This window comes from Schistocerca serialis, chromosome 2, assembly GCF_023864345.2.
Source record: "Schistocerca serialis cubense isolate TAMUIC-IGC-003099 chromosome 2, iqSchSeri2.2, whole genome shotgun sequence".
Classification (NCBI taxonomy): domain Eukaryota; kingdom Metazoa; phylum Arthropoda; class Insecta; order Orthoptera; family Acrididae; genus Schistocerca; species Schistocerca serialis.
This window is the reverse complement of record NC_064639.1, coordinates 873,082,869-873,107,388: the sequence shown is the minus strand read 5'-3', so window position 1 is coordinate 873,107,388 and position 24,520 is coordinate 873,082,869. Positions and strand designations below refer to the sequence as shown.

The 24,520-nt window shown below is 44.7% G+C and overlaps 1 protein-coding gene across 1 annotated transcript in view; it reads right to left on the bottom strand.

The window, feature by feature from the left end:
* LOC126456486 (uncharacterized) overlaps positions 1–24,520 on the bottom strand; it is a 319,255-nt gene that overhangs the window by 88,918 nt on the left and 205,817 nt on the right. The window lies entirely within an intron of this gene.

The window sequence follows — 24,520 nt, the reverse complement described above, 5'->3', positions numbered from 1 at the left end:
TTCCCGGCGGAGGTTCGAGTCCTCCCTCGGGCATGGGTGTGTGTGTTTGTCCTTAGGATAATTTAGGTTAAGTAGTGTGTAAGCTTAGGGACTGATGACCTTAGCAGTTACGTCCCATAAGATTTCACACACATTTGATCATTTGGACACCCCATAAAACATACGTTTTTCATATTAGGTGCACTGTGCTGCCACCTACTGCCACGTTCTCCATATCAGCGACCTCGCCGGCCGAAGTGGCCGTGCGGTTGAAGGCGCTGCAGTCTGGAACCGCAAGACCGCTACGGTCGCAGGTTCGAATCCTGCCTCGGGCATGGATGTTTGTGATGTCCTTACGTTAGTTAGGTTTAACTAGTTCTAAGTTCTAGGGGACTAATGACCTCGGCAGTTGAGTCCCATAGTGCTCAGAGCCATTTTTTTTCAGCGACCTCAGTAGTCATTAGACACCGTGAGAAAGCAAAATGGGGCGCTCGGCGGAACTCACGGACTTTGAACGTGGTCAGGTGATTGGCTGTCACTTGTGTCATACGTCTGTACGCGAGATTTACACACTCCTAGACATCTCTAGGTCCACTGTTTCCGATGTGATAGTGAAGTGGAAAAGTTAAGGACACATACAGCACAAAAGTGTACAGGCCGACCTCGTCTGTTGACTGACAGAGACCGCCGACAGTTGAAGAGGGTCGTAATGTGTAATAAGCAGACATCTGTCCAGACCATCACACATAAATTACAAACTGCATCAGGAACCACTAAAAGTGCTATGACAGGCTGGAGGTGAGAAAACTTGGATTTCATGGTCGAATGGCTACTCATAAGCCACACATCGCACCGGTAAATGCCAAACGACACCTCGCCTGGTGTAAGGTGCGTAAACATTGGACGATTGAACAGTGGAGAAACGTTGTGTGAAATGACAAATCACGGTACACAATGTGGCAATCCGATGGCAGAGAGTGGTATGGCGAATGCCCGTGAACGTCATCTGCCAGCGTGTGTAGTGCCAACAGTAAAATTCGGAGGCGGTGTTGTTATGGTGTGGTCGTGTTCTTCGTGGCACTATCGCAGCACAGGCCTACATTGATGTTTTAAGCACGTTCTGGCTTTCCACTGCTGAAGAGCAATTCGGGGATGGCGATTGCGTCTTTCAACATAATCGAGCACCTGTTCATAATGCACGGCCTGTGGCGGAGTGGTTACACGACAGTAACATCCCTGTAATTAGACTGGCCTGCACAGAGTCCTGAACTGAATCCTATAGAATACCTTTGGGATGTTTGGAACGCCGACTTCGTGCCAGACCTCACCGACCGACCTCTCCTCAACGCAGCACTCCGTGAAGAATGGGCTGCCACTCCCCAAGGAACCTTCCGGCACCTGATTGAACGTATGCCTGCGAGAATGGAAGCTGTCATCGAGGCTAAGGTTGGGCCAACACCATATTTAATTCCAGCATTGCCGATAGAGGTCCCCAAGAACTTCTAAGTCATTTTCAGCCAGATGTCCGGATACTTTTGATCACATAGAGTACGTTGCAGAATCCTACTACTGTCAGTCATAAGAGTCTATAATTTAGCTGATTATATCCATTCCCTTTCTTGTCGCTTGGTACGACTCTACAACTTTTCAGCCTTTAATTGCCTGTGTGTATGTATGTATGTGTGTGTGTGTGTGTGTGTGTGTGTGTGTTTGTACACTCACTTTCTTACCATCTCACTAACGGCCAGAAAGTGTGTAAATGTAATCAGGTTTTGTAAAACTCTGTATTAAAACACAAACAACACAAGAGGAAAGCGAAAAGAACTACGCAGGTATATGTGGCTCTGGGTGATCACTTACAAAATCATGAATAATCAGGCCACCTTGCTAACACATAAAAACAATCTCCATAAAACTTTAGGAGAATGCTTTTATATGTTATAGCAGTCATTCTTTAAGAAAGCGTAAATGTCATCAGATTTTGTAAAACTGTGAATTAAAACACATTAATGCAAGAGGAAAACTAAACGAACTGCTCGGGTATATGTGTCTAGTTGATACCTAAAATTTTACTGAACAAGTCGGATTGTACACAGAACCTTGAAAGTCGTACCACATCCGTGTCATTGTCAGTTGAAATAGAGCGCGAATTGGTAGGTAAATTAGATGCTATCCTGTTGTCTGAATATAAAACATAGTCAAATAGACAACTAAAATATTATCTGTACGCCACAAGCACCACACGTGTGAGGGTTCGCTCCCCAAGGCAAGAAGCCATGCCTCATAGGGCTGTGTCCTTTGTGAAGAGCAGCGAGAAGGATTTCAGCCCTTTTACTTAGCTAACAAGGGGTACGCCATGACCGAGCTGACGTGGTGTAGCTTGTTGCCTGTCAGTTCCAGCCAGTCTTCTACCCATCTACACACACACACACACACACACATAAATCTGTATTTCAGCATTGAGGTGATAGCATGTGGGTAGTTGGCACACTGAATTATTGTATTATCGTGGCACGACTTACTGGGTGCTATATCTGCCCTTTCGTTCCCCGTAATGCCCATGTGCCCTGGAACCCAGCAGAAAGACACCTCTGATCCCAGTCTTTATAAGAAGAAAAGGGCGTCCTGTATATTCTTCACTACTTTATCTAATGGGTAAAAATGTTGTAGAGAGTTAAGGGCACTCGGGAAGTCGAACACACGATGAATATAGCACTCGCAACACATCACAATAAAGGATGACAGCCAAAAACAGTTGCAGGATAGAATTTTTTTATTAAAAAAATTCTATCCTGCAACTGTTTTTGGCTGTCATCCTTTATTGTGAAGAATTTTAACAGTTGCTGCTGCAGCCATGTTTAAAAATCTTGACTCGCAACACATCTAATCTGCTCCAACGCCCTCAGGATGGCGTATAGGTCTGTATCGAACTCAGTGAATTCCTAAGGTGACCAGATTGAGGTGACTGGATCTTGAACACTATCAGGGAAAACAACAGAGCAGCCAAGGGAGTTCCGTGGTTTGGACACACCTGGGAATGCAAATGTATAGCTGTAGTGTTCATTTAAAATATTGTATTAAAAACAGATGTAGTAGGGCAACCTCTCTCGTACTGGACTAAATACAAAATTACTCTGGACCTCTGCAGTATCCAGGGCGGCAAGCGGTTGACTTTTTACTTGCCCAACTCCGGCTCATGCTGCAAACGGATCGCAAACAGCCTTGTTGCTCGTGGACGACTTGAGAAAAGGCATTGCACAACTTGACGGACAATTGGATGGTATGTTGGTGAAGTGGGAACAGAGAGGCGGAGTTGCTGCCCAATGGTAAGCGGTGGTTTCCCAGTCTCAGCAAAGAGACTAATCCTGTAAGGTACCCGCGGACAAGCTGGATAACATCAATGATGGTCAGGTAAGAAGGTGCACCCACACCCATAGTCCCTACAAACCTGGAGCAGAATAGCATTGTCTGTTCCCCAACAGATGTTGCTAAAGGCTTTCTGAGTCCTCGCCTTCACGTCTTTTAAGTACGGTAACCGAATCGAAAAATGAGGCCCAATAACCTTACCAAGTGAGGTAAATTAAAAATACGAGCGAGCGTTTGTATCTTATTGCTAAAAACTGTAACTATTTCATCAAACTTGTCTTTATTAAGTGACTTAAACAACTTTACTATACCAAGAATATCTACTATCGCATTACTCATATTGGCAGCTGTTTCTGATTCTAATTCTGGAGTATTTATCGTATCTCCTTTGGTGAACGAATTTCGGAAAACCATCTGTAGTAACTTCGCTTTAGTGCTTCTGTCGTCGTCATCATTGTCATAAAGCAGTGAAACTGTCATTGTTTCTTTGTCGTTGGTATACTTTATATACGACCAGAATCTCTTTGGATTATCTGCCGGCGTGCGGAATGGCCGCGCGGTTCGAGGCGCCATGTGACGGATTGCGCGGCCCCTTCCCATCGTAGGTCCTCCCTCGGGCACGGGTGTGCATGTTGTTCCTAGCATAAGCTAGTTTAAGTAGGGTGTAAGTCTAGGGACAGATGACCTCAGCAGTTTGGTCCCTTAGGAATTCACACACATTCGAACATTATCTACCAGATTTCGAGACAATGGAACGCTGTGAAAAATATTAAAAGCACTTCACACTGAAGTCCTCACGAAACGTCGAAATGTCGAACATATGAATACCGTTGCCAATCTTGGAGATTTCGCTTCTTTAAAAAATCTGGCATGCTTTTTCGTTGCTTCTGCAACTTTATCATAATCTTTGTACCATGAGGAATCGTCTCTATTAATTCGTATGAATATCTCAATTGTCGTCAACCACATTTTTTTTTTAATTTAAGCCACATTTAGTCGACGCTTTCATAGTTAGTACGCAAGGTATGCAGATTGTGTCTTGAGAAGAGGTCAAACGAATTTCAACCATTATTTCGAACAGTACTGTGTCGTGAAGTTCAGTTACGAAAAATGAACTGTCATTTTTAGCAGGAGTGGCAGATGATCTGCGTATGTCGAGTAACATTCGCAAAAATAAGGCGAAAGTTGAATTTTACTAATTTGATTTGGTGTGCTTTTCTTGGGAACTGTTGGTATCCACTAAAGAAGTGTGCAGACCTAAATTATGTGCTACCAGGTGTAGAAGTATGAAACCGGAATTTGGTTGTAATAATTACACTTCTGTTGTTTGAAACTGATAAACAATATTTTTATTGAAAATAATCTCCACTGCTGTTTATACATTTCGCCCACCTCTCCGGCAGGCTATGAATGCCGCACCAAAAAAACAGTTCTCCTTTTGAAGCGAACCAGTCAGCGAGCCATTTTCGTACATTTTCATACGAATTGAAGTGTTGTTCAGCGAGGTCGTGTGCCACTGATGGAAACAGATGATAATCGGAAGGAGACGAGTCTATAGAATAAGCGCTTGCCCTAGTATTTCCAAACTGAACGCCTCGATCGTTTCCCTGACCCGTTTTGCTGAAAGTGATGGGCTGTTATCACGGAGCAATATGACTTTGTGTTGTCTTTTTCCATATTTCGGTCGTTTTTCAAGTAATGCTCGATTTATATCATCATCTTCTGTTGGTAGCGATCAGTGTCAACGGTTTCATCAGGTTTTAGCAGCTCCTAATAGATGACACCCTTCTGATCCCGCCAAACACAGAGCAATGTCTTCTATCCAAAGCGATGTGGTCTTGAAGTGGATGTCGACGGTTTTCATGGATTTACGCACGATTTGCGACGCTCAGGATTCTCAAAATATATTCATTTTTCATCACCTGTCACTATTCAATGGAGAAACGACTTTCTCTTGAATCTGGCGAGCAGCATTTCACAACTGGTCTTTGGAATTGCTTGCTGACTTTTATTCAGTTCACGCGGTACGCATTTTCCCACTTTCTGCACCTTTTCCATAGCTTTCAACCGAAGAGAAACGACTTTCTGCGTCACATTCAGTTGTTCCGCGAGTTCCTGTTGACGTTGAGTATCATTTTCATCCAATAAGGCCTGCAATTCGTTGTCTTCGAACTTTTTCGGTGGTTTCCCACGCTCGTTGTTTCTCACGTCAAAATCACCACTTTTGAATTTTTTGAACTACTCGAAACGCTGTGTTTTCCCAAGGGCATGCTCGCCGAAAGCTTCGACAAGCATTCGAAGCGATTCTGCAGTAGTTATCTGCAAATTATAATGGAAAACCAACGCTGTCTGCAAATCGTAGTTCGTAGGCACAAAACTGCATATGTTTACGGGTTTGAAACAGATACCGATGTATGGAACTTGGGTTACTGTGTGTTGACATTCGTCAACAGACGGCGCAGCAGACGCCGTCCCACGGCGCCCTACACTGACGACTAGCACCATCTAGAGGGAAATTCCGGTTTCGTACTTCTACGCCTGATAATTACGAGGGTCACTTTTATTCTACGAGGTTTTACAGTGTGGAGATACATCCTTTACGAACAATATTTTCATTTCTCCACATAATTTCCATCCCTCTCAACTGCCTTACGCCATCTTGGAACCAGCGCCTGTATACCAGCACGGTAAAATTCTGGACCAACCTGTTGGAGCCACTGTTTGGCAGCGTGCACAAGGGAGTCATCATCTTCAAACCTTGTTCCACGAAGAGAGTCTTTCAGTTTCCCAAAGAGATGATAGTCACATGGAGCCAGGTCAGGACTGTAAGGCGGGTGTTGTCCATCCGAGTTTTGTGATCTCTTCCATGGTTTTTTGACTGACATGTGTCGTGCATTGTCGTGCAACAGCAAAACATCCTGCCCTTGCCGATGTGGTCGAACAAGACTCAGTCGAGCTTGAAGTTTCTTCAGTGTCGTCACATATGCATCAGAATGTATGGTGGTTTCACTTGGAATGATGTCCACAAGCAAGAGTCCTTCCGAATCGAAAAACACCGTAGCCATAACTTTTCCAACAGAAGGTGTGGTTTTGAACTTTTTTTCCTTGGGTGAATTTGCATGATGCCACTCCACTGATTGCCTCTTCGTCTCTGGTGAAAAATGATGGAGCCTTGTTTCATCACCTGTCACAATTTCTCCAAGAAATTCATCTACACCATTCTCGTACTGTTCCAAAAGTTCGTTGCATACTGTTTTTCTTGTTTCTTTGTGAGCCACTGTCAACATCCTGGGAACCCACCTGGCACAAGCCTTTTTTTTAACGCCAACAGTTTCAGTATTCTGCAAACACTTCCTTCCCCTACCCCAACGTAGAGTGACAATACGTTCACTATGATGCGACTGTCAGCAGTCACCAATTCGTTAACTCTTTGCACATTGTCGGAGTGTGTGCAGTACGAGGTCTGCCGCTGCGAGAACAATCCTGAATATTGCCGTGCCCGCTTTCATCACGTAACCTGCTTGCCCACCGACTAACTGTACTGTGATCGACAGCAGCATCTCCATACACCTTTTTCAACCTCTTTTGGATGTTTCCCACTGTCTCGTTTTCACAGCACAGAAATTCTATGACAGCACGTTGCTTCTGACGAACGTCAAGTGTAGCAGCCATCTCGAAGATATGCTGTGACGGCGCCACTCACGGGAACAGATTGAACTAAGTTTGAAAACAAGCGGGAAGGATGTATCTACACACCGTAAAACGTTCACACATGCAGAACGAAAACTGTATTTTGACAAAAATAGTGTTCATTTCTTTTGGAGTGACCGTCGTATACGACAAAATTTGCTGAAATGGTCTGTAGTTTTAGGGCTACCTTTGATCAGTTCGATATTTACGCTTAACGAAATTGTCTCTTCCTCCTGACACATTTATTGTTACGTTCCAAATTGTTCTTTAACTTTAGTCAGAGGAACTCATTTTTTCTTGGAAATACATGCGTTCTGATGCTCTGATGATATTGCTTAGAATTTTATGATAAAATTTGTAATGTGATTGAACTTTGTGATCATGCATGTCCGTCGACATAGTTTGCAATTTACGTTGAGTGTATTTGAAGCTGAGGGGCTATAAACATTTGATCGACCGACACATGTTAATTTTTAGGAAAGTAGGCTACGACTGTTTGAACAAACTCCTTTTGGGCATTAGACCGCATCGTTATGAATCACCAGAAAGCTACAAAACCGATGTTTCGACAGTCTTTGCAGACCGACGTTTCACCTTTCGACCACCTTCAGGGCGACAAACCTACTGGTTTATAAGCACACTCTTTCCTATACACCGTTCTATTTCGGTCACTTTCCTGGAACGTCATTGGACATTTCAAAGGCAAGACGCCAGTGAGGGATGGGTGTACGGTAGGCTATTGCCTATGCTGCCCTAGCCAGCGACTGGCCAAGCCACAGCGATTCAGCAGCTGGTAACCAGCGGCCGCGTTTACCTACATCTAGACGTCGATACAACACGGCAGCTTTCTGTGGCCACTTCTTTATACAGTTGAGCACGAGACTTGATGAGTAAGTAGGTGGCGAAAAAACGTGGCTCGTTGGATTGGGATCGCCGACAGCTAGGCCGCCGCTAACTTGTAGCCATCCTCGCTGTCCATGCTGTTAGAGCGTTTAACTATTTCGACAGCACTCTTGTTTTCTGCTGCTGTATCTCTGGCTGCCGGGCAAGTACGCTGGTCTCTTGAAAATTTTTGGGTCGGCCATATTGCAGGTGGTTTTGGGCTATATCTGGTTTGCTGTGTTGTCACAGTCACGTGCAACTCACTTGCTCCTTCACGCGGACGCTAACAGCTTCCCCGATACTGCCCATAGAAGTCACGGCAATAACCTGCAGCTTAGAGAGCATCCACGGAATCCTTGACGGGCCTCAATAGATCTCGGATCTTGAAGCCGATCTGAAATGTAGCCCTGGTTACTGCACCTCTCTTAAGCGGTCGCAAATGAGGTACTCGAACAAGAGAGAGCTGAGCTCCTGTTCCTTTATCGGCGTAATCTTCGCTGATCCTCACTGCATGTTTTTACTGCTCTGTGCATGTACTCAGAGTTTGTTCAATTCATGGTAAAGATTAGCAGCGTTGCTTATCCAGTAAGCTTGGGAGTACATGCCACGCTGTTCTTTCGTGCTAGGTAATGGTGACACTCTGCATGCAGGTATTCTTTGATGTGAGTCGATTTTCTGGGAATAGAGAACAACGGTGATTCACCTTTACTGGAGTATAAGTGACGTAGAACACTCAGCTGCAAAGTAGGACAAGGTATACAGGAAACACTCGCAAACTGCTGCGACCGGGGACTAGTTTGTGGAGGCCTTTACGATTTTGCGTTCGGAGCGAGCTGCCTTTCGGAGAGTTAGTTAAGCTTTAACAAATAATTAGGAGTAATTACTTTCGTTGTAAAATGTTAACACTGGATGAAAATTTGTTTGACGTAGATGAAGGCGATTATAGAGAGACTGGAATTTGCTATCAAACCAAGGTAGCGAATACGTTTAGAGAAAAACCTAACAATCACAGCCTCCAAGGTGATTTCCATGGGCAACGCTGTCGACTGATAGAAATTAAGGAAGCAAGAAGACGAGACATTTTGCCTGTCGGCACTGTATTAATAGAGAACATTATGAGAATTTCGAAGTCGGAAATGGAGAGCGGGGCGAAGAAAATAAAAACTTTAAGTATTCCATTATTCTTCAAAGTTAGTCGCGTTTGCGCCTCAGTGTACAGTGCTCTAAACATATTGCAAGTGCCTCACCTTGACAGTGGTTTAAAGGTAATCAGCCGTAATACCGGTACAAGAGTTAATAATACCACGGATACACTCCCGAAAAATGATGCAGTATTCGTCCGCCGGGCAAACTACAAAGTTTGCCGATTACGCTATAATTCTGTCACACACAGCAAATGACTTGGAAGATCAGCTGGTTAATATGAATAGTGTTGCGAAAAGATGAACATCAACGTAAGTAGGATAAGAGTAGTGGTATGTCGTCGGATTGAAAAAAGTGAACCTTAGAGAATTAAATTAGGAAATGAGACAGTGAAAGTTGCAGATCAGTTTTGCTATTTGGGCGGCAAAATAAATGACGGTGGCCGGAGAAAACGGGATATAACATGCTGAGTTACAATAACGAGAGAAGGTTTTGTGAAAAAAAAATATGTTAATATGTAATATAGATTTAAAAGTTATGAGGTATTTGTTGTGTCGGTAGCTGGGCCGACACCGTGAAGTTGAGATGGCTGAAAAGGCAAGCTAGACTAACGCAGACGGGCGTGAAGTACTGGAACAGGATACGTAATTAATGTTAGGAAGAAAAGTACGGAGCAGGTTTAATACTTAACTTTACTCAATCATTGTGGTACATCGATCTTGACGATACACAGGAGACTTTAAGTACAATCACTGTATGGCTAATGGCGCCTTGCTAGTTCGTAGCCATTAACTTAGCTTGGCTATTCTGTCTCTCGGCTAATGAGAGAGAAAGGCTTCGTACATCTGGTCGGTAGCTAGGTTCTCGTACAACTGGGGCGAGTGCTCTCTCGTATCACGAGACCTGCCTTGGTGGTGGCGCTAGGTCTGCGATTACACAGTGGCGACACGCGGGTCCGACATGTACTAAATGGACCGCGGCCGATTTAAGCTACCACCTAGCAAGTGTGGTGTCTGGCGGTGACACCACAGTATTATCTGAAAGTATTTGTGTGGAATGTTGCCTTGTAGACAAGCGAAACGTGGAGAATACCACTAAAGACAAGAAATGAATAAAAGATTATGAAATGTGGTGCTCCAGTAGATCGCTGAAAACTAGATATGTTTCATCGGATAACAAATCAATAGGTACCAAATCAAACTGAATAAAATGAATTTATGCTAAAATTTGACTTAAAGAAGGAGTCGATCGACAGGGAACATCCTGAACCATCAAGGAATAGTCAATCTGGTTCTGGACGGAATACTGGGGAGCTAAACTTTTCAGGGAAACCAAGTCTTAACTACAATACTCAGCTCGAAGTGGAGTACGTTGAAGTAGATATGGAGACATGAAGAACCTTGTACTGGCTAGAGCTGCATCTAACCAGTATTCGGACAAATTAAGATGGAATTTTGTAGCTCATAGAAAAATGATGGATTGTGTTTTCTTGCACTTTTATCGTAGTCGGTTTCTACGTTTTTCATTTGCTGTTATGGTGTTGAGTCCGAAGACTGGTTTCACGTAGCTCTGCACGATAGTCTCTCCTGAGCAATCCTTTTCATCTCTGAATAACTACTTCAACCTGCTACATCCCTTTATTTTTAGTTTATCGAATACAAATTGTGGAATCCCTTCACAGAATGTGCGGGTACGAAATTTCTTCTCGCCAAAATGCCTTAAATATAAAAAAAATGTTGTTTTCCACTGTTAGACGCATCCATAACATTACCCTCTCTGTGGGTCTATTTAACTAGCAGTGTATCTAATCAGCTCTCAAACAAATGAGTACTTTTAATTTGATGCGCCTGACATTTAGATACACCGAGCCGTTAACGTACAGTGCAGATTCAAAGACGAATGTTCGGACAAAAATAACTCATCCTGCTCGCCATCCTATCGTCCGGTTAAAGTTGTTTGCGAAATTTCAGTATCCGCGGGTGCGAGTCAGAGGCTCGCGGATGCGGTTAAGATGAGTTTCAGGGACTCACGGATGTGGTGACCGTTCTCTTATGCACTCAGACCTATAGCTCAGAACACACTGTGAACAATTAATTTCTCTGTGAAACGGCCGGAGAAATCTGCAAAGGTAGTTATCTGGCTACGATGGCAGTCGTTCCGTTCCTAAGATTTTTTTTTATTTTAAAAGGCCATATACTAGGATCGTTCAATAAGTAACGCCACACATTTTTTCTCAGAACATATTTATTGTTAAGAATCGGAATTTGGTGACAACATACATCGACATAGTCTTCATCACGTTCTATGGCCGTACGCCAACGTTGTGGAAGATCATGTATTCCCTGCTGGTAAAAGCAGGCTGTAGGCGCAGCCATGTATTCACTGCCTGACTGACACTCTCGTCATCTTCAAAGTTTGTTCCCCGTAGAGAATCTTTAAGCGGCCCAAAGAGATGGAAGTCCGAGGGTGCTAGGTCTGGAATGTAGGTTGGATGAGGCAATGACGTTCAGTCAAATTGGGCGATGTGTTCCTGGATTCTCAGACTTGTATGTGAGCGTGCATTGTCGTGTTCCAGCAAGATTTCAGTTAGATTCATTACCACGAGTATTTGAGGGCTGGAGCTGATGTGATTGGCTGCCTAAATTATCAGCCAATAAAAATTAAGAATTTTCCGCGCTTTGTGTTCTGCTGTACGTTACAGGTCTGTGTCTCCAGGAGTCGCTCGGGAACTGTCTTGTAGTGCTGATCAAGCTTTGTTACGATGAAGAAAATCTAGCGTTCTGTCGCTTCTCTTGTCGTAATTGTGAAGCGACTAAAGTTTCGAATATTGCAGTGCAGATCTGAGGACTTTCTGAGTTATATAGTTAGGAAGCTACTTGCCTGAGAACTTTCTTGTCGTACTCAGAAACTCCACGTGGCGTGTTTAGTGACGATGTTAAGACGTTATGGCAAGCATTTCCTTTTAAGAACACAATTTAAAGACTTTATGTAGTAACTAGCGATTAGCTGTGGGTCGGTGACTGTACAGAAAGTAAAAATCATTCGGGTCCGACTCGTAAACTTCCGGCTGCTTTCGTGCGAAAACGTATAGTGAAAACAGTAACCAGTTTGCACCAGTAATAGTTTCGGCAGTGAATACGGATTTGATAAGCATTAAAACTTGTTTGGAATCAAAAAATGTAATGCAATCCGAAAACAAAGGAAGTAGGTTACAGTACGCTTGTTCGCCCACTGCTTGAATACTGCTCACCAGTGTGGGATCCGTACCAGATAGGGTTGATAGAAGAGATAGAGAAAATCCAGCGGAGAACAGCGCGCTTCGTTACAGGATCATTTAGTAATCGCGAAAGCGTTACGGAGATGACAGATAAACTTCAGTGGAAGACTCTGCAGGAGAGACGGTCAGTAGCTCGGTACGGCTTTTGTTAAAGTTTCGAGAACATACCTTCACCGCGGAGTCAAGCAGTATATTGCTCCCACCTACGTATATCTCGCGAAGAGACCATGAGGATAAAATCAGAGAGATTAGAGCGCACACAGAGGCATACCGACAATCTTTCTTTCCACGAACAATACGAGACTGGAATAGAAGGGAGAACCGATAGAGGTACTCAAGGTACCCTCCGCCACATGCCGTCAGGTGGCTTGCGGAGTATGGATGTAGATGTAGACGTAGATGTAAAGCCTAAGTAGTTGAACTTTAAAAAATTTTAAGCGCGCTATTTAGTCTCCCGGAATTTTTACGTACTTGCAGGTTCTGCTTCCAAGCTCGAGTTATGCGGCCTTTGTTTAGTTGGTACTGTCGATGTTTCTTCATCGCCGCATGTCATCGGCTAAGCCAGTGTCTACCAAGTCAGAAAGAGGTGGAAGGACAGAAGAAGGCCGCCGAGGTAGGTGGACTGTAATGTTAGAGGTACCAGCTGAGCGAACAAGCTCCATCGCACGCGGGAAGTTCCAGAAGGGCTACAACATGAAAAGATCTGAAGACTTTTAGTACAGCTCTAGCAAATAGACGGATTACAACAGCTGAAATTTGGTCAGAAGGTACAGGCAGAGTATCACCATGAAAACTCAGAAACCAGCTACTGGAAGAAGGGTTGAAATCTCTAATTACGATGCGTCGTTTACCGCTAGCACCGTACCACAGACTTGTACCGTGTAAGCCGGCCGGGGTGGCCGAGCGGTTCTAGCTGCTACAGTCTGACACCGCGTGACCGCTACGGTCGAATCCTGCCTCGGGCATGGATGTGTGTGATGTCCTTAGGTTAGTTAGGTTTAAGTAGTTCTAAGTTCTAGGGCGAGGCTCAACCGGGACACATTCTGTGGTGTTCAGATACGCTCTCGCTTCTGTTTGTGGCCAGAAGTGTAGACGGCACTGAAAAGGGTCTCAGGCAGCAGCTATTCCTGAGGTCCATACCAGTCCATCTCCTGGAATCACTGTGTCAAAAGCAGTTGGATATAATGAGAGACAGGATATCTTTGTAGAGATCTGCGATCATGGTGCACTTAAAAGCAAAATTTTTGTGTCTAGGTCGGAATTTATTTGCTTTAGTTACGCGTTTCGGCATACTGCCATTATCTGATCAATGACTTTAAACAGTGGTATTCGATCTGCGTGCCGCAGTGTCCTGGTGCACCGTGAATGACCGCCTGGGTCGCCGTCTATTTGTCTCGTAGCTGGTGGCAAAGAAGACAGTTGTCGGAAATTTCATTTCTGGTGTCAACATGTGTGAACTCACAGGAATTTCATTTCAAATGTTAGCCAGCCTGCGTATGGAGGTATAACCTCGAAGCTGGATTATCGCGCGCTACACAGTTCACCAGCAGTGAATGTTGTTTTTAACCAGTTTCTACACTACTGGCTATTAAAATTGATACACCAAGAAGAAATGCAGATGAAAAACGGGTATTCATTGGACAAATATATTATACTAGTACTGACATGTGATTACATTTTCACGCAATTTGGGTGCACAGATCCTGAGAAATGAGTACCCAGAACAACCACCTCTGGCCGTAATAACGGCCTTGATACGCCTGGGCATTCAGTCAAACAGAGCTTGGATGGCGTGTACAGGTACACCTGCGCATGCAGCTTCAACACGATACCACAGTTCATCAAGAGTAGTGACTGGAACATTGTGACGAGCCAGTTGTTCGTCCACCATTGACCAGACGTTTTCAGTTGGTGAGAGACCTGGAGAATGTGCTGCCCAGGGCAGCAGTCGAACATTTTCTGTATCCAGAAGGGCCCGTACAGAATCTGCAACATGCGGTCGTGTATTATCCTGCTGAAATATTGGGTTTCGCAGGGATCGAATGAAGGGTAGAGCCACGGGTCGTAACGCATCTGAAGTGTAATGTCCACTGTTCAAAGTGCCGTCAATGCGAACAAGAGGTGACCGAGACGTGTAACCAATGGCACCCCATACCATCACACCGGATGATACGCCATTATAGCGATGACGAGTACACGCTTCCAATGTGCGTTCACCGCGATGTTGCCAAACACGGATGCGACCATCATGATGCTGTAAACAGAACCTAGATTCATCCGATAAAATGACGTTTTGCCATTTGTGCACCCAGATTCGTCGTTGAGTACACCATCGCAGGCGCTCCTGTCTGTGATGCAGCGTCAAGAGTAACCACAGCCACGGTCTCCGAGCTGATAGTCTATGCTGCTGCAAACGTCGTCGAACTCTTCGTGCAGTTGGTTGTTGTCTTGCAAACGTCCCCCTCTGTTGACTCAGGTATCGAGACGTGGCTCCAAAATCCATTACAGCCATGTGGATAAGATGCTTCTCATCTCGACTGCTAGTGATACGAGGCCGTTGGGATCCAGCACGGCTTTCCTTATTACCCTCCTGAACCCACCGATTTCATATTCCGCTAACAGTCATTGGATCTCGGCCAACGCGAGCAGCAATGTCGCGATACGATAAACCACAATCGCGATAGGCTACAATCCGACCTTTATCAAAGTCGGAAACGTGATGGTACGCATTTCTCCCCCTTACACGAGGCATCACAACAACGTTTCACCAGGCAACGCTGGTCAACTGCTGTTTGTGTATGAGAAATCGGTTGGAAACTTTCCTCATGTCAGCGCGTTGTAGGTGTCGCCACCGGCACCAACCTTGTGTGAATGGTCTGAAACGCTAATCATTTGCATATCACAGCATCGTCTTCCTGTAGGTTAAATTTCGCGTCTGTAGCACGTCATCTTCGTGGTGTAGCAATTTTAATCGCCAGTAGTGTATTGTACTGTGATTTTTTTTAATAAGTTGAGAAAGGCGTTAAGGTAGAGAAAAGTTTTTAAGTTTCAGGTGGAAGTAAAAAGTGAGAACTTGCTGAGGACAACAAGCAGAGTGGTACTGAAGAGGATCGAAAGCATTTATATAAAACCGTTGGTAGCTACTTAGATTCTGGTTTCATGTACACTGTTGTGAACAATAAAGAGCGTTAAAAGTGCTTTTGTGTTTCAAAGTAGTTTCTATTGAATGCGTACTATCTAGCAAATTGAATGGTCATTTAAAAACTGTTCATACGAACGATGTGGTCAAACCAAATGAATATTTTTCCAGAAAACTGAGTGAAATGAAAGAACAAAGATCGTCATTTCCTAAGCAAGTGAAAAACTCGAATAAAGCACTTCTACCGTCGTTCACTCTAGCTTACCGAGTAGCAAAATGTTTGCAGCATTTCTATTATGTTTCTATAATTGAAGGACATTTATCTGAAAGTCATTTGGAAAAATACTTTCCTGAAAACTGTGATACGTTTCCGGGGGTTCAAAATGCCCTCAGTAGTGATTCTCTTTCTGAGTTGAATACTGCAGAAGAGAAAGAGTTGACAGAACTTTCAACGCATTCTTCGGTAAAAGCGAAGTTTTCATGAAAGAGATTGCCAACATCATGGTACTCTGTAAGAAAAGAGTTTCCAAACTCGAGCGCGAAAGCACTGAAGATACTAATTCCTTTCGTGTCCTCCTATCTTTGAGAGAATGGGTACTCGGCAGCAGCTGTAATTAAAACCAAGTACATATTAAGACTTCATGTGAATAACGAAATGAGGGTAATTGTATCTCATTTGGTGCCAAGATTTGACAAGTTGTGTAACAAGAAGGAAGCTCAAGTGTCGTAATGAGGTGAGCGCTATTTTATTCGTAACTTTTCATAAGATATCCTACTTATGAGACACGGAAGCACCTAAATGGTCAGAGAAGCCATTAATTCAAAAACATTGAAAACCACGTACTTAAAAAATCAGTGCAACGTATTACGTCAAATAATACATGATTATATCTGTGCATATTCCATTGGATGATGGCAGTCTGCGCTATGCGTTATTAAAACAAGTAGGTCCGACCCAGACAGTAAAATTTTGTGTGTGAGCTATTGGATATGTCGAAAGGACTGACTTGTTCATTGTTGAACAGAGTCTAAAATGCTTGCAGCATGTGACAAAAATGGTAAACACTATTGTCATGCCCTCATGCTCATGTTTCCAAATGTCATATTCCAACAGGATAACGCAAGACCGAATACTGCAGTCCACATCTCGAGCACCTTGATGAATGCACGTATCCGTGACAAACCCACCCAGTCTCCTGATTTTCAGTCAGAGTCTCGTCAGATTTAATCCCGAGTCCCTCATTTAAATAATGTTATTCTGCCGCCGATTTTTCAGTTGACACACCAACTAGAAATTTTGTTAAGTCGTCTTGTATCCTCCTACAGTCACTCAACGAGAGTCGTCCGACCAGTGATCAACAATACGATGTCGGTGTCGACGGGCCCAGGTAAGGCGTAAAGTTTTGTGTCGTTAAGCCATCAAGGGTACACGAGTGGGCCTTCCGCTCCTAAAGCCCATATCGATGACGTTTCGTTGGATGGTTCGCAAGCTGACACTTCTTGATGGCCCAGCATTGAAATGTGCGGCAAATTGCGGAAGGGTTGCACTTGTGTCACGTTGAACGATCCTCTATAGTCGTCGTTGGTCCCGTTCTTGCAGAATCTTTTTCCGGTCGCAACTATGTCGGAGATTTGTTGTTTTACCGGACTGTTGATATTCACGGTATACTCGTGAAATGGTCCTACGGGAAAATCCCCATTTCATCACTACCTCGGAGATGCTCTGTCCCATCGGTCGTGCGGCGTCTATAAGACAACGTTCAAACTCACTTAAATCTTGATAACGTGTCATTGTAGCAGCAGTACCGATCTAACAACTGCGCCAGACACTTTTCACATATAGGCGTTGCCGACCGCAGTGCCGTATTGTGCCTTTTCACATATCTCTGTATTTGAATACGCATGCCTCTACCAGTTTGTTTGGGTTTTCCGCGTAGGACATTGGTCTGTAGCCTTGGCACCAGGTTTTAGTAGGACTCAGCGTTGTCCTGAAGATGGCGGACAGATGGATCGCCAAAATACGTTAGTTTTAGGATCCATCAGGGAAACCTGAGGCGTCTAACAATTCTGTTGATAGACTTGCGTTAATTGTCTGCGACGCTGCGCTATTAACTCGGTTTAAACAACGGTACCGATCTCGTTTTAACCCGCGCGACAGACTTAAAATTGTCACTACTCCTAAAAGACTAATAAATATAGTGTAGCAATGTAACTATTTTCAGAAAGATTCCGACATCTGAGCGCTGGACAGGGAAACATACACCGCCAGCAATCAATGCACCACCTCCGATTGGCTACCAGCCATTCCCGCCAGTATACTCCAGAATATCGAAACCGTAATAGTGTTCAAAATCAATTGGTCGAAATTCACACAAAAGCACCGCACTTCAATCTTTCACAGTAACAAATGGAATTCATTGGCCTGTCTTAAGCCTAGCAAGTGCATCACTTTTTAGGAACAACAGGTCTAATTAGCCACTGGCTCCATAACCTGTTACGAGATCTCTGCCTAGGGAGCAAGCACTCGTTCAGTAAATCACAACACTCACCCAGAAAATGAAAGGGGTCAGCATTTCATGCCCCGGAAACCCGGTATAACTTTCTATCGGGTCATGCCAGTTTATGGTTGATAATGGTCATTTGGCAGAAACTACACTCCTGGAAATTGAAATAAGAACACCGTGAATTCATTGTCCCAGGAAGGGGAAACTTTATTGACACATTCCTGGGGTCAGATTCATCACATGATCACACTGACAGAACCACAGGCACATAGACACAGGCAACAGAGCATGCACAATGTCGGCACTAGTACAGTGTATATCCACCTTTCGCAGCAATGCAGGCTGCTATTCTCCCATGGAGACGATCGTAGAGATGCTGGATGTAGTCCTGTGGAACGGCTTGCCATGCCATTTCCACCTGGCGCCTCAGTTGGACCAGCGCTCGTGCTGGACGTGCAGACCGCGTTAGACGACGATTCATCCAATCCCAAACATGCTCAATGGGGGACAGATCCGGAGATCTTGCTGGCCAGGGTAGTTGACTTACACCTTCTAGAGCACGTTGGGTGGCACGGGATACATGCGGACGTGCATTGTCCTGTTGGAACAGCAAGTTCCCTTGCCGGTCTAGGAATGGTAGAACGATGGGTTCGATGACGGTTTGGATGTACCGTGCACTATTCAGTGTCCCCTCGACGATCACCAGTGGTGTACGGCCAGTGTAGGAGATCGCTCCCCACACCATGATGCCGGGTGTTGGCCCTGTGTGCCTCGGTCGTATGCAGTCCTGATTGTGGCGCTCACCTGCACGGCGCCAAACACGCATACGACCATCATTGGCACCAAGGCAGAAGCGACTCTCATCGCTGAAGACGACACGTCTCCATTCGTCCCTCCATTCACGCCTGTCGCGACACCACTGGAGGCGGGCTGCACGATGTTGGGGCGTGAGCAGAAGACGGCCTAACGGTGTGCGGGACCGTAGCCCAGCTTCATGGAGACGGTTGCGAATGGTCCTCGCCGATACCCCAGGAGCAACAGTGTCCCTAATTTGCTGGGAAGTGGCGGTGCGGTCCCCTACGGCACTGCGTAGGATCCTACGGTCTTGGCGTGCATCCGTGCGTCGCTGCGGTCCGGTCCCAGGTCGACGGGCACGTGCACCTTCCGCCGACCACTGGCGACAACATCGATGTACTGTGGAGACCTCACGCCCCACGTGTTGAGCAATTCGGCGGTACGTCCACCCGGCCTCCCGCATGCCCACTATACGCCCTCGCCCAAAGTCCGTCAACTGCACATACGGTTCACGTCCACGCTGTCGCGGCATGCTACCAGTGTTAAAGACTGCGATGGAGCTCCGTATGCCACGGCAAACTGGCTGACACTGACGGCGGCGGTGCACAAATGCTGCGCAGCTAGCGCCATTCGACGGCCAACACCGCGGTTCCTGGTGTGTCCGCTGTGCCGTGCGTGTGATCATTGCTTGTACAGCCCTCTCGCAGTGTCCGGAGCAAGTATGGTGGGTCTGACACACCGGTGTCAATGTGTTTTTTTTTTCCATTTCCAGGAGTGTAGTAGCAAAGCGAATTGTGCAAAATATAGGACAGCTGAAGGTTCACCACGAATTTTAACAAACACATTTTGCGCTTGTCGTAGGTTTTTCGTATCTGGAACAGAGCATGGTTAGTATCGACTTCAGAAGTACCGGTCGAAACACCACTTCCACCTCAGAGGGCTCGATACTTAAGGTGTCTGAGAAAAGGTGTGCGGAAACATATTACTTGTTTGCTCAGCATCCGCCTTTATAACGGCTTGAACTGTGCTGGGGACACCAGCGAGGTGTCTTAAGGTATGTAAAGGAATGGCAGATCACTCTTCGTCATCAACCAAAACCAGAGAAGGTACTGATGGACACTGAGATTTGGCGTCGCCGCTCTAATTCATCACGAAAGGTATTCCATTAGGTTCAGGTTGGGGCTCAAGGCAGGTCAGTCCATTTCAGTGATGTTACGGTCCACAAACCATTGTGTAACAGATTCTGTCATGACACAGTGCACTGTCATACTGACTTAAACTAACAACGTCACCGAATTGTTCCTCTACTAAGAGCAGTACACCTCATTTAGCGGTTTATTGGTGCAGCAAGGAGACCTCACCCAATGAGGAAAAACTCTTCCATATTGTAACACCAACTCGCCCGTACTTCACTGTTCTCTCGCCAAACCTGAACCCTACCAGCAGATTGGCACAGCGTATATTGTGACTGATGGTTTCAGGTTACCACCACGTGGATAATCACCCACACACCGCACCCCACCTATCAGCTTCTACACAATGAGAAGTTACGGTTTGTATCTAGGGGAGCGATAAGAGCAAATAGCTCCTACTGCATTCCAGTTCTTCCTTAGCGCTTAAGCTTCCATAGTGGTAAGCGGAAGTTTCTCTTTCTAGTGACGTTGTTTTAGCTCACACTTGTTTTTCTTTCCCCGCGTGTTTGTAACAATGGCCCTTTGTAAATAGAACTCAATCTCCTGCAAGCTCAGTTTACGCACATAATTACTCTGTTAGCAAATGTATCATAAATTTTATACGTAATGTTTACCTGTAAATTTACTGCATTATTAGTAGCCTTGTAGAAGAAATTTTGATTCTTACTTTAATGTAAAATACTGTTATACAGCACAAGCAAGGTGTGGTTCTTACGTGCATGTATTTAGCGCCCTCTGTATCCCAATTTTTCCTTGTCGCTTGAACCTGTACCTATGAACAGCTGGCCTCGTCTCTGGCGTGATGAATACTTATGTTATGCACGTATTTTATTCTTTGGACTCCTGCTGTAGTTTTGTGTAGACAACAGCCTTTACCTGAGGGCGAATACATTTATGAATTTATTGTGACCTACGTTGAATGTAATCTGGCTCCTGTCTTAAGCCACGATATATGATGTTTCTGGTTTTTATATCAATTTTATATATGACAGGAGCTTCTCAGCTTCAGTTAATGTAATTTACTACCATGTGTTGTAACAACTGAGTAAGCTTACCTCACAATTATTTTTCTATTATTAAAATAGTTTGTAATGGTTTATATACATGTTTAGGGCCCACCCCTTCCGAAGAAGATATTTTTACAAATATAGAAACCTAGGTCAAGGGTTAAATAAACATTTAGTTGGCAACTGGTTGGCTGATTTTTTTCAACCTCTTCAAATACCAAACTATGAAGAAATTTTTATAAATTTTTAAATAAACCTTTGAAGAAACTGTGGAGAATGTCCGCAACCAGACCGGTCAAAAAATCGTTTAACAATAACAGAAAACCGACGGTCTCCTGTTAACTTGAAAAGGCAGCAACACCCCGCGCCAGAACCTGGTAAAGAAGGAAGCAACAGTAGCTGGACAAACGAGGCATCCCTCTACACGGAGTCGACTTCTCAGTAACGCCTAGCACAATGAAATACGCTGAAGTACCAAAGAAACTCGTATGGGAATGCCTATTCAAATTCACAGATATGTGAACAGACAAACACGGCGCTGCGGTCGGCAACGCCTGTATAAGACAACAAGTTTCTGGCGCAGTTGTTACATCGGTTACTGCTGCTACAATGGCAGGTTATCAAGATTTTGAGTTTGGATGTGGTCTTATAGTCGGCGCACGAGCGATGGGACACATCATCTCCAAGGTAGTATTGAAGTGAGGATTTTCCCGTACGACCGCTTCACGAATGTACCGTGAATATCAAGAATCCGGTAAAACATCAAATCTCCGACATAGCTGCGTCCGGAAAAACATCTTGCAAGACCAGGACCAACGACGACTGAAGGGAATGGTTGATCGTGTCAGAAGTGCAGCCCTTCCGCAAATTGTTGCAGATTTCAACGCTGAACCATCAACAGGTGTCAGCGTGCGAACCATTCATACATCATCAATATGGGCTTTCGGAGTGAAGGCCCACTCGTGTACCCTTGATGATTGCAGGACATAATGCTTTAAGTCTCTCCTGGGCCCGTCAACACCGACATTGGACTGTTGATGACTGGAAACATGTTGCCTGATCGGAAGAGTCTGGTTTCAAATTGTATCGAGCAGATGGACCTGTACGGTCATGGAGAGAACCTCGTGAATCCACGGATCCCTCATGTCAGCAGGGGACTTTTCAAGCTGGTGGAGGCTCTGTAATGGTGTGGGACGTGTGAAATTGGAGTGATGTGGGGCCGCTGACACGTCTAGATGTAACTCTGGCAAGTGACACGTACTAAAGCGTCTTGTCTGATGACCTGCATCCATTCATGTCAGTTGTGCGTTCCGACGGACTTGGGCAATTCCAGCGGGACAATGCGACACGCCACACATCCAAAATCGGTGCAGAGTGGCTCCAGGAACCCTCTTCTGAGTTAAACACTTCCGTTGGCCACCAAACTCCCCAGACATGAACATTATTGTGCATATGTGGGATGCCTTGCAACGTGATGTTCAGATGAGACCCCCATCCCCTGGTACTCTTACGGATTTATGGACAGCCCTGCAGGATTCATGGCGTGAGTTCCCTCCAGCACTACTTCAGACATTAGTCGAGTCCACGCGACGTCGTGTTGCGGCAGTTCTGCTTGATAGCGGGGACCCTACGCGATATTAGGTGTACGAGTTTCTTTGGCTCTTCAGTGTATATGAAGCGTCAAATCACTGCCAATTCAGATTCTTGGGTTAATTATGTAAGTTCTTAAGGTTACAATAAAAACTTATCAGAATTTTTTTTTTAAAAAAGAGTTACATATTATCCACTTTGCAATGACGTCGCTCTTCACCCCACCTCGAGCATCGTTCAGTATTGATTACAGAAATGTGTGGCTTTTAGGCGCAGCGCGTCCATTGTACCACGTTCTCTTTAATTCCCTACGAACAGTGACTATGCTAGACGAACTGCTGGTACCACTTTGGAACTCACGAGCGATCTCTTCCTCCGATTTCATACGGTTTCTCACAACCACCGTCCGCAACGCTCAAGATTCTCTGTCCGCCAATAGCTGTACATGAGGTCGGCCTGTTCTTGGTTTACCTGTCGTTGTTCCTTCGTTTTTCCGCTCTACAGTCGCTAATAGTCGACATGGGCAGTTTAAGAAGGAGTGAAATGTCCGTAATCGATTTGTTGCTAAGGTGACATCCAATGACTAGTGATAGTCACTGACCTCTCTTGACAGACCTATTCTTCTGTTACCGTTTCTTTACTGGAAACACAATACTTAGCTGCTGCCCCGCATCTCGTGAAATATAGTCGCCAATTCCGTATTGCATCGGGGTCTCCAGATAGCTGTGATTAGGTTTGTGCCTGACCTTTCGATTTTAGTAGTTTCAAGCAGCTTTCCAAAATTTGTTTTAGCATTTAGCCCTTCCAGGTAGTCGTACTCGGGAAGAGAATTCAGACATTTCCATTGGCCATTTCGTGCTCCCACTAACAACATTCTTCAGCAAAGAGCTGCTTCCCGCCAGCGTTGTTCAAAGTTCCTTTCCAACAGGTGCTGGAAACCACGACTGGAAAATCACTGGCCTTCAACCTACCATAGCAGGCCCCGACCACGACCACTTAGGAGGATTAATGGAAGATCACTCCATCATTCGAAGTCCCGAGAAAGGCTCATATCCTCGTATACCAGAGAACAGCTATAGTATATACCGTATCCGATGTCGCATTTCATCGGCGTGGCCAAGAAAATTGTACAAGGGAACAACAGCCCTAGTATTACAGCATTGATTCCCAACCTGGGGATAATTACCCCCTGAGGGGTAAAATGAAATCACCTCAGGGGTAAAAACTAAACGATTCCATTCTGTTTCAGCCTCTAAACTAAATTATTTTCAAAACATCATTAGTCTTATCACAATTTTGCAAACCTCTAATTCTGTTTGTATAACTTATCAATAAATACTTTGTCTCAGGTACCATTAATGCAGTGGAGATTACAGGTTCCTCACACAGTCCACCCACTACAAACGTATGTTGTGCTTTGTTCCATCATCGCTGATGATAAAAGTGAGACATGTAGCAAACAAATGCCAAATAGCTCAATAAAATCACCAAATTGTAGATAGTACCAATAGTAGTCCAGATATTGCTTCATTTCTTGCTTCGAAACAGATAAATGAACTAATTGACAGCATGACACATGACTACTATAGTGCTGGACACAGCATTATTATTATTGCTATTAGTGACTGTGGTCAGAGACGAAGCTTTAACAGCCATCAAGTGATTTACGAACAGTAAGCGTAGTGCATACTTTTTCACCTGGTTGGTTTTAAACAGCGTTGCAGTGTGCAGATCAAGCAAGTGCCACAATAGAGAGGAGTAATGCAGGGGAAGTATGTTTCGTAACAAGAGTCTACCCTCACTGTGGATAGTTAGCTTTCTTTTCAGAATCTGAGAAAGAGTTGTGGGTAGCACTTGGGATGCACCGAGAATTTCTTCGTCATTCATTCTAACAAACACACACACACACACACACACACACACACACACACACACACACACACAAATTGAATGTC